This window comes from Ambystoma mexicanum, chromosome 10 (assembly GCF_040938575.1).
Source record: "Ambystoma mexicanum isolate Mex_15411 chromosome 10, UKY_AmexF1_1, whole genome shotgun sequence".
Classification (NCBI taxonomy): Eukaryota; Metazoa; Chordata; class Amphibia; order Caudata; family Ambystomatidae; genus Ambystoma; species Ambystoma mexicanum.
Window position 1 is genome coordinate 376,262,888 of NC_090932.1, and position 15,800 is coordinate 376,278,687.

The window sequence follows — 15,800 nt, forward strand, 5'->3', positions numbered from 1 at the left end:
CATGGATTTAGATGCTTGAATATTCCCCGTCATCAGACTGGGAATCCTCGGTGATAAAAATAATTATTAAAAATGTTTAATATACATCCATTATTCCATAGAGAATGCATGTAAATACCCCATTGTGGGCTATGAGCTATTCTATTGTGTTGTCCCTCCACCTCACTTTGGTCCTTTATGGCCCCCAACCAATGAGGTTGCAGAGCTTAAGCTCCACCGCAGCCAGCCATCTTCAGATTTTTCACCGCAGTCTAACAGGCAGAGGGAATTCTCCAGCTCTCTGAGCTTTCAAATATTTTTCTCCTTTTCTTTGTGTAGTATATATTAAAATATATTCTGCTGTTTCTCCTGCTTAGGGGCTATCTATTCTGAACTTTTGGGCGCCGGGAATCTTTTTTGTTGCCCCAAATTCATCGATTGAATTTCACCTCAGCATGGCTGAACTTTAGGCTGCCAAGAAGTCTTCCCTGTTCAGGGACTGCAAGAGGTGCAGGAAAAAACTGGTCTACATGAAGGATCCACATAACCACTGCATCTACTGCCTATACCCTCATGACATCAAAAATTTGACATTTGCAGGTCTTTCTCCACTAAAACCCTGCAAGACAGACACAGGAGACTTCTGTTACATCTAGAAGTGAAAGGTCTGTCCTCTGACGAGGAGTCTGCCAAAACAGCTCCTGTACTGTCTAATAAACCATCTGAGAGACAAACTTCTAAGAGAAGGGCCTCTTCAGTGGAAAGGAGTTCCTCTCCCACTCAAGAGTAAGAGAAAGCTGGAAACCACTTGTTCCATGCCTCCCTTGGGCTCGGGAGGCCACAAGATTTGACATCCTGAAGAAAAAACCACCTCCAAAGGTAAGGAGGCGTTTTAAAAAAACTAGGGGGGAGGGAGCACTCGTCTACGGAGAAGCCGTCCACGAGCGGCAGTAAAGATAGAGACCCACCGACGACCATGGTGTCGATGAAACCCTCATCGACGACGACACTCCAAACCTCATCGTCCACGACCAAATCCTCGTCGTCAAGGTCAACTTCTACGAAACATTTGTCGACGAAGGAAGCTCATCACTCGTCGACGAAGCTCTCGTCCACAAAGCTCTCGTCGACGGATAAGGGTCATCAACCATCTTCAAAGTCTTCGCCGACGAAGCCATCGTCGACGAAAGCACCCCAAGCCTATGGGAGCAACACCCCCTGTTTCAGAAGCTCTTGAGCCAGTTGGAGCACAATTATCTCTTTTAAAATAGATGACAGAACTCCCTGATGACAATCTTCAAGAGGAGTTCTCAGACACAGAATTTCTTGGTGAGCAACCTTTTCTCACCCCCAAGGAAAACAGTCCTCCCTGGCAACTGCCTACTGAGGTTGTTGCCGATCCTTATGACCCTGCGCTCATAGAATCGATGCGAAGGATCATCGAGCAATTCAACAGACGTTAAGAAGAAAAGAATAGGTCATCTGTGCCGAAGGAGTCGAGAACCCCCCGGAGGGACATCTCACCTCGACATAGTACACCAAGACACTCCCCTTCCAGGAGTAGACCACAGAAAAGAGCACAATCACCTGAGCCTCTACATAGATCCAGGGGCAGAACACTCAGTGCTTCACCGACAAGGGTCCCGTCTCCAGCATCGTCAAATAGACTTCGATCTCCGGTTCGAGATCCAACTATGGTGCCATCGTCTGTGTCAGTCTCGGATTGGCAAGAGGACCTGTTCAGGGATTTCTCAGACCATGAGGAAGGGGAGATCACACAGGAGCCTGATGCTCCCAGCGAATGGGATGATTATATCGTTGAGAAACCCAGAAAGAAAGACTCTCCAGGTGATTCTTCACCACCGGACGATTTAGTATTGTTTCATACTATTATCGGAAAAGCGGCGGACCTGTTCAAATTACAAGTTACATCGGAAGAGAAGTCAGTGCTTTATGAGCACAGAGTCAAACGCAGAAGAACGGTTATCACCATTCCTCTTCTCGACACCATATGGGAGTCTGGGTCGAAGATACTGGCCATGCCATTATCCACACCTGCTCTGGTTTCAAGACCTGAAAAGAAATACAAGGCACCAGACTCAGTGCCGCTTTGTTGTAGGGGGTTATACTAAGCCAGACTCTGTTATCACTGTAGTGGCCAGAAAGAAGTTAGCCAACCCTTCATCACCACTGTCAGCACCGACGGACAAGGAAGGTCATACGTTGGAAGCCATAGGTAGAAAAGTGTCTTCCTTTGCATCTCTCACTATTAGAGCGGACAACGCGCTAGCCATGACAGCTAGGTTTGACCGCGAGCTTTGGCTTCGCATGTCCAAGCTGACCAAGCATCTACCTGTGGATCTCCAGAAGAAGCCAGGTCAGTCATTGCAGATGGAGAAGCCACTTCAGATCACATGATCGATGCTGCTGTCGATGTGGCTGAGTCAGGATTCAGGCAGATGGCCCATGCCACTGTACTAAGGAGACAGGCCTGGATGAAAGCCACGAATTTCAGACCTGAGGTGCAAGCACACATCTTGGATATGCCCTTCGACGGGCAAGAGTTGTTGGTAAGAAGGTCGATGACCACCTAAAAGGAGTAAATACGGACACAGACACAGCTTGAGCCATCAGTTCCTTAAAGGATAAATATAGAGACCGTAGGTCTTTTCGTCCTTTTCGAGGCTCATCGTCAAAAGACAGAGGATATAATCGTTCTTCCTATGGTCAAAAGATGCAAGGAAACGCATTCAAGGGAAACAGATACCAATCCTCCAACAAGTACTCCCAGAGCGGAAGGCGCGGCTCTACCCAAGGTAAAGCCCAGAACATGACAGGTCGGATCTTCCCCCTCAACGTCTCACACCTGTATGGGGAAGAGTAAGCCAATGTTTTCAATGCTGGCATTCAATAACATCGGACAAGTGGGTGTTACAGATGGTCTGCGAGGGTCACACCATAGAATTCCTAGACCAACCTCCATCCCTTGCTCCCACCCCTCACAAAGTGCACATGCTACGGTACGTCATGTCCGAAGTTAAAAAATTACTGCATAAAGTAGCAATAGAACCAGTTCCTTAGCCTCAGAAGGGAAAAGGTTTCTACTCCCGCTTTTTCTGATCAAGAAGAAAAACAGCCAGTGGAGACCCATATTAGACTTGAGAGTACTCAACAAATACATCAAATGCATCAAATTCAAAATGATATCCCAGCAAGGCGTCCTACCGTGGCTAAACAGAAACGACTTCCTAGCCACTCAGGACTTGGAGGACGCATATTTCCACATTCTGATTCATCCTGCCCACAGACAGTTCCTCAGGTTTGCTGTAGGAGACCTGCATTTCCAGTTCTGGGTGCTCCTGATTGGGCTAAAATCAGCACCAAGAGTGCTTACCAAATGTCTGGCACCCGTACCAGCAAAACTCAGAAGGATGAGAATGGAAGTCTTTCCATATTTGGAAGACTGGTTGATAAGGGCGAGCTCCTCCAATCACACTCGCTTGGCAGTTTCGAAAACTATAAAACTGCTAAAATGGTTAGGTTTTTCGATAAACAACATAAAATCCTGCCCAGTACCCAGCAAGACAGTTCTCTTCCTGGGGGCCGAGTTCAACACCAGAATTTCCAGGGTAAGACCATCGATGGACAGAGTAACAGCTATCTTCCGCTCGACCTCATGGTTCCTAGAAAAAGGGACAACCACAGTACGCCCTTTCAAGGTAAGACCATCGACGGACAGAGTAACAGCTATACTCCGCTCGACCTCATGGTTCCTAGAAAAAGGGACAATCACAGTACGCCCTTTCAATGTAAGACCATTGACGGCCAGAGTAACAGCTATCCTCCGTTTGACCTCATGGTTCCTAGAAAAAGGGACAACCACAGTACGCCCTTTCAAGGTAAGACCATCGACGGACAGAGTAACAGCTATCCTCCGCTCGACCTCATGGTTCCTAGAAAAAGGGACAACCACAGTACGCCCTTTCAATGTAAGACCATCGACGGACAGAGTAACAGCTATCCTCCGCTCGACCTCATGGTTCCTAGAAAAAGGGACAACCACAGTACACCCTTTCAAATCCCTCCTGGGTATGATGTCCTCATGTATATTTCTCATCCCAAATTGCAGACTTTGCATGAGACCAGTCCAGGAGGCCCTGGACCACCAATGGAAACAAGCTATAGGTTCATGGGAAGATGTAGTCCAGATACCAACGACAGTACACAAGGCATTTCGGTGGTGGAATACTCAGCGGAACCTGCTACAATGAATGCCATTCCAGACACCAACATCTACTCTTCTTTTAAGGACTGATGCGTCCCTTTCAAGCAGGGGAGCTCACCTGGCGGACCTCCAAACAAAAGGGACTTGGTCAGAGCAGGAATCACAGCTCCACATCAATGTCTTAGAGCTCAGGGCGATACGGTAGGCTCTGAAAGCCTTCCTTCAATAGTAGCTGGACAGGTACTGACCATCCAGACAAACAATACAACCTCCTTGCACTACACAAACAAGCAAGGGGGCACAAAATCAGAGGTTTTGTCACAAGAAGCTCAACTGCTATGGGCATGGGCCTTACACCACAGAGTCCAAATCAGGGCGGAACATCTCCTGGGAGTGGACAATGTCCTAGCGGACAAACTGAGCAGAGAGTACACGTCATCTCACGAATGGGAGCTAAACGAAAAGGAATTCCAGCGGATTTTCTCCATATGGGGCCATCCACAGATCGACCTCTTTGCCACCAGAGCCAACAGAAAATGCCAAGAATTCACCTCAAGGTACCTGGAACATCAGTCAGCAGGAGATGCTTTCTTGGTGGATTGGACAGGGAAATTCCTGTATGCCTTCCCCCATTCCACTCATAGCAAGAATTCTACGCAGAATGAAGGAGCAGAATTGCACTATGATCCTAATAGCGCAGGGCTGGGCACAACATATCTGGTACCCGACTCTACAGCATCTATCCCGATGGCCTCCAATTTGCCTCAAAGCACATCAATACCTATTGACGCAACAGAACCACAAAGTCCTTCACCACGACCCAGCAAGCCTCTCCCTCAAGGCTTGGTTCCTGAGCAGCGTAAACTTATGAATCTGAATCTCCCTGCAGACTGCTGGGAAATAATCAGGGTCTCTAGAGCCCCCTCGACGAGAATCACCTACGTCCGGAAATGGACTTGTTTCTTTAAGTGGTGTGAGAAGTCTGCAATTAACCCACTTACAGCTTCGGTAGAACAGGTACTACCGTACTTATTGCATTTGGCTAAGGCAGGGCTCTCACTGTCCTCTATCAAAGTTCACCGATCGGCCATATCAGCATACGCGACGACTCCAGAAACAGTCATTACTCTCTCTTCTGGCTGTTAAGGTCTTCCTGAAGGGGTTGATGCGACCTTACCCTCCTATGCCCTCAGCAGTCCCTACCTGAAGTCTAACTGCCCTTATGGAACCCCCTTTCGAGCCCATTCACAGATGTGACATGATATTCTTATCTTGGAAAACAGCCTTTTTGATAGCCATTACATCGGCCAGGAGGATCAGTGAATTGCAAGCTTTGCCTTCAGAACCTCCTTTTACTTTGTTTCAGAAGGACTGTCATTTTGAGAACACATCTAAATTCCTTCCCAACGTCTTTTCTGAAATGACACTCATAGAGCGTATTGTCCTGCAGTCTTTCTTTCACAACCATACCTCCAAGGCAGAAAGAGCATTGCTTTCTCTAGATGTGGCTGGAGTTTAGAAATTCTACGTACAGAGGACTAAGGAGTTCCGCTCCTGAAACAGACTATTCATAGCCTTTTCTGGTCGCACAAAAGGTCAGCATATCTCCAAACAAGGTCTGGCACGTTGGGTCTCTCTATGTATCGCCCACTGCCATCAAGCGAAGGACGACCCCCTCACCAGGCCCCCTTAGGCGCACTCCACCAGAGGTAGAGAGGCTTCAGTAGCGTTTCACGCAGGGGTAGCCTTCAAGGACATATGCAGAGCCGCTACTTGGAGCACCCTGCACACGTTCGCTAAGTACTACTGGCTGGCAGAGGATACCAACAAAGAATCTGCAGTTGGTCAGGCAGTGCTCTGCCACCTTTTTGCATAAGGTAGAACCCGCCTTTTTTCCCCCACCTTTCCCTGAGTATGTAACCGTTGTGTTGCTGTATGGTAAATGTTTGGCTGAAATGGGGTTTCTGCATTTGTGCTTTAATATGTGTGTGTGTGTATATATATATATATATATATATGGAATTTTTTAACTGCTTGGTATTCTATTCAAGCATCTGAATCTATGAAAGATCCAATGCTGGAGAAGTCTTAGTTACTTAACTGTAACTATTTCTCCAGCATTGGTATCTTTCATAGATTCACATGCGCCCACCTGCCTCCTCTGAGAGGCTGCACCTAAGCTCAGCACCCATCATACTGTAGTTCCTACAGTTCAAAATCTGAAGATGGCTGACTGGGGAGGATCTTAAGCCCTGCCACCTCATTGGTTGGGGCCATAAAAGACCAAAGTGAGGTGGAGGCACTACACAATAGAATGGCTTATAGGCCACAATGGGGTATTTACATGCATTCTCTATGGAATAATAGATGCATTTAAAACATTTTAATAATTATTTTTATCACTGAGGATTCCCAATCTGACGTCAGGGAATGTTCAAGCATGTGAATCGATGAAAGATACCAATGCTGGAGAAATACAGTTACAGGTAAGTAACTAAGACTTATGTAGGTTATTATTTCATGACCCCCTGGAATGAAAGATGATTTTTATTAATGGTACTGATTTATCGATTCTGAAATTATTAAAGGCTGATTCGGCATGCAAGGAATTGAACCTGTGCCTTCCATGTCCGGGTCAATTGCTTAACTCACTGTATTGTTTACTGGCCTACAAGAACATGAAGGTCCCACTAGTGGTGAAAAAATAATAGCAGATTGCTTGTGTACATTCCACACTTCATTACCCATCATTGTGAGTCAGTCCCTTAGACTTAACTAAGTACTTTAGAAATGATACATTTGTGCAAGCTTTCTGTGAAAGATAGGTTGTAGGGTGTCACCACACAGTTTTCTAAGTAATGGTGGATGTTTTAAATTAATTTCAGCCAGCCTATGTGCTGCTTAAATCCCATTGCATCCTAGGTGTTGGTTCTTAGATGCCACAAAGCAACATCTAGTTAAATTCAAAACTAAGGCTGTGAGTAGGAAAATGAGATGTCATTTTTCGACACTGACATCTATGTCGGTGCTTTGGCCATGTCCCTACCCTATACTCACATATGCTGAATATGTCATTGGCTCTTTTACACAGTAATTTGTTCTACTTCTACTGAAGTCCCACAGCCACTGAAACCGTTTCTGACAGTTGGTGGACTGGTGCAAGTGGATTGAGGTCACATGACCTAAACCCCACCCACCGGTCACTCACTGCTAATCATTTGAGGCCCTTTTGTTTTGCTGCCATTTTCTTCCCCATTTAAGCAGCCTTCCAGCCTCTTTTCTTTTGCAGTTTGTGAGCTGGTGCAAGTAGATCTAGGTCACGTCAACTAAACTCCATCTGCACCATTAGACCAGCCCTTTCCTTTCCCTTCTTTTTTAAAAAAAACATGTTTATTTTAAACCAAGCCAGGACGTTTAACATACAGCATAGCAAAACATATAACACCTTTTTAAACAATCTCCTTGAATTCGCACTCTCTCCCCCCCACCCCCAGTCCAGGCCCCCTTCCTCCCGGGCCCCCTGCTCCTCGGGCCCGCCCACCGTGCTCCCCCCTCAGGACTCTTCTCGATCCCTCAGGGCCCACCGGGTACTGATGGGCTTATAGGTCAGGGCGGGGAATCGCTGATCATACTCCAGTAGTGGAGCCCAGATGTTCTGAAAGCGGTGAAGGACTCCTGCCCTTGCCGCAGTTACCTTTTCCGCGATCAGTATGTCCCACAACTTCCCCCACCATTGGGACATAAAAGGGCCGTCAGGGGATTTCCTGAAGTGGGCGAGCACAGTTTTACCCGCTAGGAGACATTGGGTCAGCAGTTTTGCTCTGTTCCCAGAGCGTGGGTAGACCCCGGGGATGGGACACCCAATAGGATGGGTTCGGGCTCCAGCCGGAGCGCCGTCCCGGTGATCTGTTCAATAGTCGACAAGCACAGTTTCCAAAATTGCTGGATCTTTGGGCATGTCCAGCACATATGGAAGGAGCCCAGTTGGGCACACCCTCTCCAGCAGGCATAGTCCACCCAGGGGTCCATATGGTGAAGCCTGGGGGGTGGGGTAGTACCAACGCAACATGATCTTGTATGCACATTCCTTGTTGGTGACACAGATGGTCGAAGAGTGGGCTTGAGCCCAAATATCCACCCAGGTCTGGTCTTCAACCGGGTGTCCCAGGTTGGCCTCCCATTGGGCCATGCATTGGGTTTTTGAAGCTAGAATGTCTCCCAAGAAGCGTCTATATAGGGTAGAAATCCTGCCTCGGGATGGAAGGTCCTTAAGTGTTAGTTCGAGGGGGGTAAGAGGACGCGTGGCTGCCTGAGGGCTTGGGGATGCGAGCACCAATGACGCAGCTGGATATATGTAAATCTGTCTCTTTCCTGGAGTTGGAACATTTCCTTGCATTCTTCGAATGTGCGGGGTCGGTTCCCGGCATTTTGCTGTTATTTGTATTTTGTTTATTTGTACTGCGCACCCTGCCCGAAGGCATCAGGGTGCATGTTTAGAAAAGGTAGTTACAGAAAGAGTTACATAGATAGGTAAAGATTACATTGTATAGACATATTTACATCAAGAATATTTACATCAGGAATAAGAACATGGGTCAGCAGAATATTACACGGCATGGAGGGTTGGTCAAATATGCAGTATATACAGTGAGTAGCATGTTTGCAGGTGACCATTGCAGGAATTACATAGCGGAGGCCAGTACATCCTGTTCGAACAGCCAACGTTTAATTCTATTTCTAAAGTATTGGATGGCTGACACATTCCTAAGATCATTAGGTAGGGAGTTCCAGAGCATAGCAGCCAGGACAGGGAAACTCGAGCCTCTAGCTGTCTGAAGCTTGAAACTGGGAATGACTAGTGTGTGCGTCTGTGCAGATCTCAGAGGTCTGGATGCTGTGTGTTGTGTGAACCGCGTGGATAGGTAATCAGACGCAGCATTGTGTTGTGCCTTGTATGTTAGAACCAGTGTTTTGAGGGTGATGCGAAGTGTAATGGGTAGCCAGTGTAGGTTACACCTGGTAGAGGAGATGTGGGAGCGCCTGGGGATGTTGAGGGCAGCCCTGATGGCATTGTTTTGGGAGACCTGGAGTTTGTCAAGGTTTCTTTGACTAGTCCCTAGGTAAAGGGCGTTGCAATCGTCAATTTTGGACATGATGAGTGTTCTGGCTAGGATCAAGCAGTTGTCCATTGTCAGAAAAGGGCGACAAGCTGTAATGAGTTTACACGTGTACGATGATGCTGAGACTACTGAGTTGGTTTGTCTATTGAGAGAGAGAGTGGAATCTAGGTAAATTCCTAGTGTCTTTGTGACGGTGGTGACTTCAATAGCGTTTCCATCAATAATGAAGGAGTTATATTTGGGGTGGAGTTTCGAGAGTTTAGACTGAGACCCTAGGATGAGTAACTCAGTTTTCTCATCATTAAGGCAGATCCCATGGTGTGCCACCCAGGCCTGGATGACTGAATAGACTGAGTTGAGGGCGTTGACATCGGTTACATAGTCACCTGTGATAGGGATGAGTATCTGGGTGTCGTCCGCATAATTCGTGTATGAGACACCCGCAATATCAAAGAGCGGTTTAGTATACACGTTGTACAACGTGGGCGATACACAAGAGCCTTGTGGGACTCTGCAAGGGACATGTGCTTGGTCAGCCGCTGCTAAGGGAGAGAAGACTCTCATGGATCTATTTGCCAAGAAGGAACTGATCCAGGAGGTGGCTGTATCAGAGAAGTGAGCGGCTATTCTAAGGTGATGGCAGAGGATTTGGTGATCGACCAAAACGAATGCAGCAGAGAAGTCGAGTAAGAGCAGGAGAGCTTGTTTGCCCTTCTCTTTCAGGTCCTCGATTTGGGTTTCCAAGTCAATTAGGGCTGTCTCCGTACCATGTCTTGGTCGGAAGCCTGATTGCCTAAGGCCTAATAGGTTGTTAGTGTCAAGGTAGTCCTGGATTTGGAGATAGGCTGCACGATCCAGAATTTTGAGTAGGTAAGGCACCGTGGTGATGGGCTTGTAGTTGGAGGGATTGCTAGGGTCAAGGTTAGGTTTTTCAATTAGTGGGATGACCCACGCATCCTTGAGGTTGTCTGGTACTATGCCCATTTTGAATGATGTATTGATAAATGAAGTGATGAATGGGGCGAGGTCATGAGCCACTTCCTTATCGCCCGGCGCAGGGCAGGCGTCACCTTGGCAGTTGGAAGGCTTAAGCTTCAAGATGATGTTTCGACTTCCTTGATGGTCAGGGGTGAGAAGCTGAAAGGTTTGAATAGGTGCTTTGGCGCGGGGGTGTTGTAAGACTGGGGGTGGCCCGCTGAGTCAGAGAGGTGGCTTTTTTAAATATTAATCTTGGCTTGGAGCAGGGCAATTTTGTTTAGTGGTTCTTTTTGTATATTGGAGCACCATTCAGCGTCCGGGGTACAAGTATCCAATGGAGTGACTGGGGACTCTAGTTCCTTAAGGATCTTAAAGAGTTCCTTGGTGTTGGATTGAGCTTGTGTGATCCTGACATTGTACACTTCTTTTTTGGCCGCTAGGATAGCTTCTTTGTACGTGAGGGAGGCGGTTGTAAGGTTATTTCTATTGACTAATGTCGGTGAGCTTTTCCAGTGTGCCTCGCCATTTCTTTTTGCTTTGCGCAATTCACGTAAGTGAGGAGTGAACCATGAATTAAGATGGTTGCAAGGTTTCTGTTTGCGCAGTTTGAGTGGGGCAATAGTGTTGAGAGCTTTTAGCATGACCTGGTTATAGGTGTCAACTAGGGCAGTAGGATCAGAGCAAGTGGAAGAGGCCGAGTTCAGTAACGGGAGGATAAGGGGGAGTAGTTTCTCAACCGTAATATCCTTCTTGTTTCGTGTATAGATGGGCAGGGCAAGATTGGGTTTGTCAGTGGGTGGGCTAGAGTCAATGGAGAATATTATTTTATGGTGATCAGACCACACACAAGGTGTCACAGAGGTTACCTTTAGTGCACAGTTCATGTCTGAGACCCAGTCAAGGGTGCGACCCTTGATGTAGGTAGGTTCATTAACATGTTGGGTGAGGCCAAAGTCAGCCAGAACGCTGGCTACGTCGTTAGCTTTGGGATCATTCATGTCCTGGTAACCCAGGTTAAGGTTGCCAAGTATGATGATTTGAGATTTGTGGCTAGGATGGAAGAGATGTCCTCAACGAATGTGGACGTGGGGCCAGGTGGCCTGTATATGAGATGCACTGAGGCGGTGTGATTAGGTGAAATTGGTAGTTTAATACAGAGTAGCTCAGCTGATGGCAGCTGTAAGGTGTTGGTGACTCTAAGATTAAGCAAACTCTTGAATATAAATGCTAATCCACCCCCCTTCGTTTGCTTAGTATCCCTATCGTATCTGATAATGGAATAGTTACCGGGGATGGCTAAGGTCAAGGCAGGACCCGAGGCCGCATGCAGCCAGGTTTCCGTGATAGCAAGAAAGTGAAGGTTTTCTGTCACGATGAAATCTGCAATGTCTAAGGCGTGAGCAGGGACAGAGCGTGCGTTAATAAGTGCGCCTTTAAGTTTGGTCGTAGTATTGGGGTGAATGTGAGTGGGAGTTACGCCATTTATCGGCGCCACATGAGCAGTGGTATTTTTAGTTGTTTTCGTACTAAGGATGTTCATGTGATAGGACCAGTGGTGACATCTGGATGCTAATCTTTGATTTCTAACTGATGTGTCACAAGGGTGACTCGGGAAGTTGGGCGATATCAATCTAGTCAGGTGAGAAGATGTGGGTTTATGCAACGCGACATTAAGTGTGCCTGTAACAGACAAGGTGTGTTGACAGACAATTGAGGTGATGCTGTTGAGCAGGCGAGAGCCAAGCCTGGCGTTCCTGACGCTAGTAGGGCAGGGTTGGTTGCGTGTAGGTTTGGTGGTGAAATGTTGTAACCAGAGGGCTGGTGCATTTAGGTATGGATTGAGCGAGGGTGAGTTGCATGAGGGAGGTATGCGCGGTAGATTTGTATCCATGGTAGGAGACAAAGTTGTGTGCATACTGGGGGAGGTTGGAGTATGGTGTTGGGCAGTAGTGTGGTTGAGCTGTAGGCCCAATACGGCCAAAGAGGTGAGCAATACGTAAGTGGTGAAGTGTAAGGTAGGCCGATGTGCGGACTTAGAGGTACTAGCGTACAAGGCTAAGTAATGATGATCAGGTCTAGGGGCATGATGCATTTTACTGAGTGAAGTTAGCTAAGAGTTTTGGTAGACTAACCATGAGAGGGTGCGACAGATAGTGCCTGGCAACCTCAGACGGCACAGTGATCTGCCAGTGCCTTGCAACAGAGCATAGACTGAATATAATCACACATACAGTGACCTGAAGCGGTACAATATGTACAGGTGCCTAGCATTGACTAAATAACAAAAGACATATAGTGACCTGCAAAGTTCCCTCTAATTATTTGTCCCCAAGTGCGGAAATGGTTAGCTTCCGTGCACCCATTATTTTCCATGTGCACAACTGAATAACGAGGTAAGCCACTTTATGACTATGTGTATTTAGTGAGCTAGCATCTCTGAAGAGTTTGGAAGGGAATTTTCCCTTCCCATCCACTGCAATTCTTTATAAATCGCTATAAAAGGTGCATCATACAACACTTTTTCCAAACACATAGGCTAAAAAAACAAATATTTTATATGTGATTTATAAGTAGAGCTCATCAACAAGTCCAAGACTTCAAAATATGCCATAATACCTACCAAAAGTACTCTGGAGTGGAAAAAAAACATGTATGTACAAAGAAAGTGTATTCTAAGGATAAACAATAGGTTTATTTGTGGCCATTCATTTGTTGACACTGCTCAGAGACCATGCAGAAAGTGTTTAATGCCATTGGAAAAAAACACTCCTGTTTATTACAAAAAACAAATATCGCTCATCACTGTTGTGGCTGTCAGAAAATTCAGACAGGATACAACATTTTCAAATGGAATAATGGGAACTGAAAGGAACGTGCCAGAAAACATGCCAATAGGAGTTCATGTGCCACTTTAAGTAATTCAAGGGTCAGGAGTACATGCCTCCCATGCAAGGACGATCATTGCATTAGAATAATTGCACCAAAGAATTTGATGATGAGAATGAGAATTCCTGGGCCTCTGCTTACTATACACGCTACATTGTCCTGTGAGTTGTGCCAATAGTTACTCAAAACGAGTCTTACAGTTTAGAGGCATATACACTATACCTTTTTACTCCCTAAAAACAGGAAAATGTGCCCAACAAAAATGGGAAACCATGAACATCAGGAGCCTACACCCTGCTTCTATCCACAACGATCCACTGATATTTTTTTGAATCAGTGACCAGCAGAGCAGTGGCATAGGTAGGAATTCTAATAGTGTTACTGCCTGATCTCAAGAGGAATTTTAGGTGGAAAGAACACGTTTCTTCTGAATCCCCATTGAAGAAAATCACATATATTTGCTTTTTAAGTCAATAGCAGCAATGTTCACAGGTACAACAGATTAAGTGTTGTCTTCTTTAACTAGAGACACCTCTTCTGAAATTACCTGTTATCGGTTGAACAAGATGTATGGGGATGTTAAAGGCAATAAACAGAAGCAAATGATTATATTGAAAAGCCCTCAGCAGCTGAGCATAGAACACATGTCCTTCACTGTACTGTACTGCCAAAACATCTGATTTGGTTTTTGAAAGTTGCTCTTCACTACATAGGAGTCTTCTCCTGTGCCCTTTCACCCGTACCCCTCCCCAACTCCTGTGTTAGCCTCCAATACTAGTTGACAGGGCTCTATAAAAAGTGAGGGATTGTAGCAGTAAAATTCACTGGGATTTTTGCATGCCCACAATACTTTGCAATCAAAACATATTTAAAGCCTCACCATATTATGTGCAGTTTAAGAACATTTCATGAATCTGCATGTGCACAATTATTATGAAGTGCATACAAGTTGCAACATACCCCACCCTTTTAAATTGCTGGCTAGGATTATGTCATTGCTCAGTCAACCCGTTTTTGTATAGCAGCAAATTACCATATAATGTGTTAAGGTCAATGCTCCATGGAACTCTGAAAACTTAGAACTGTTGCAGATTGTGTGTAAAGCATTCTAGTTTTCTGAATGTCCTTTGCCCTAATGCTATATATGAATAATGCCAGGCAAAGCCATACCCATTATCCGTTGCAGCCCAAGTACATGAGTTATAGGGTAATGTTAGCAATGCTAAAGTAGGAGACACTGAGCGTGACATTTGCCTACTCAAAAGCCTAAGAGGGCAAATTAACATTTGAGTTTTATAATGCGTTAACTTGCAAGGTGGCCGGTACAAAGTGCATGTGCAACATATGTACAAAGAAGGAAGCATTGGATGAGGTTCCACATCCAAGTAGCCTGCTTACCTACCGTCAATATCTAATATTTGAGCTAACAGTTGGGTTACATAGTCTTGGTGACACTTTTCCTAAGGCACCATGAGTAACAGAAATTCTTGTGCTTGAACGTCATTCATATTATAACAAACATAAAAGAAGTGGATGTAGGTACTAGCCTGGAAACCTTTCGCAGAGCCAAGCAAGGCCGAGTCTATATTGTCTGACAATATATGAATGTGATCTAGGGTGGAGGATCGAGTCATAAGGTATAAGTGTGGTAGAGTCCAGTATAGGAGTCATGGGTGGGGAGGGAAGATAATTTGGTTAATGGGTGCAGGCATATCTTAGTTGTATTTTTTGTTCATGGAGTCACATTTTCATATTATTTTTTAACCTCTTGTGGGTGTATTATATGTTTAGGTTTTTAAGGTCAAGCTTGCATAGTTGGGAAATGTAAATAGGCTAGACCAAAATATCAAGACTAGTTAGTATAATTTATTTTATTTATTTGCACCGTGCCTTAGGCCCGCAGGCATCGGGGCGCAACATTGAGACAGACAGATTGACTTACCTGGAGACGGGACACAGGAATAACGTTTAGATATATTTTGAGAGAAAGCAAATGTTGGATACCTGCTATGGTTTGTGCATTGTTAAATCTTTTGGAATAGATGGGAATTGGCTGTGTGCACTGCAAAAAGTCTTCTGAGCGGCACCCAGAAGGAAGCTGGGCAAGCGCACATGCGCACACCTTAGAGGGAACATTGGTGACCTGAGCGGCACAATGTGTGCAGATGCCTAACATTGACTAAATATCATCAGACATGTATTGACCAGAGTGACACAACAAATGCAAATGCGTAGCATTGACTACATATCCTCAGTCATTGTGACCTGAGCAGCACAATGTGTGCAGATGCCTAACATTGACTTAATATCATCAGGTATGTATTGACCAGAGCGACCCAATAAATGCAAATGCGTAGCATTGACTACATATACTCAGTCATTGTGACCTGAGCAGCACAATGTGTGCAGATGCCTAACATTGACTTAATATCATCAGGTATGTATTGACCAGAGCGACACAATAAATGCAAATGCCTAGCATTGACTAAATAACATCATGCAACATGAATTTAGGGGTGCATTTAAATACATGTGTCTTGCAATAGCCGATGTAATAGATGAGTAATGACTGCGGAACGCATACATTGGGCAATGCACTATTAAAGACTGGC

At 45.6% G+C, this 15,800-nt stretch overlaps 1 protein-coding gene across 1 annotated transcript in view; it reads right to left on the reverse strand.

Moving 5' to 3' along the window:
* Positions 1-15,800, reverse strand: part of LOC138491448 (gamma-glutamyl hydrolase-like) — a 304,916-nt gene that overhangs the window by 112,897 nt on the left and 176,219 nt on the right. The window lies entirely within an intron of this gene.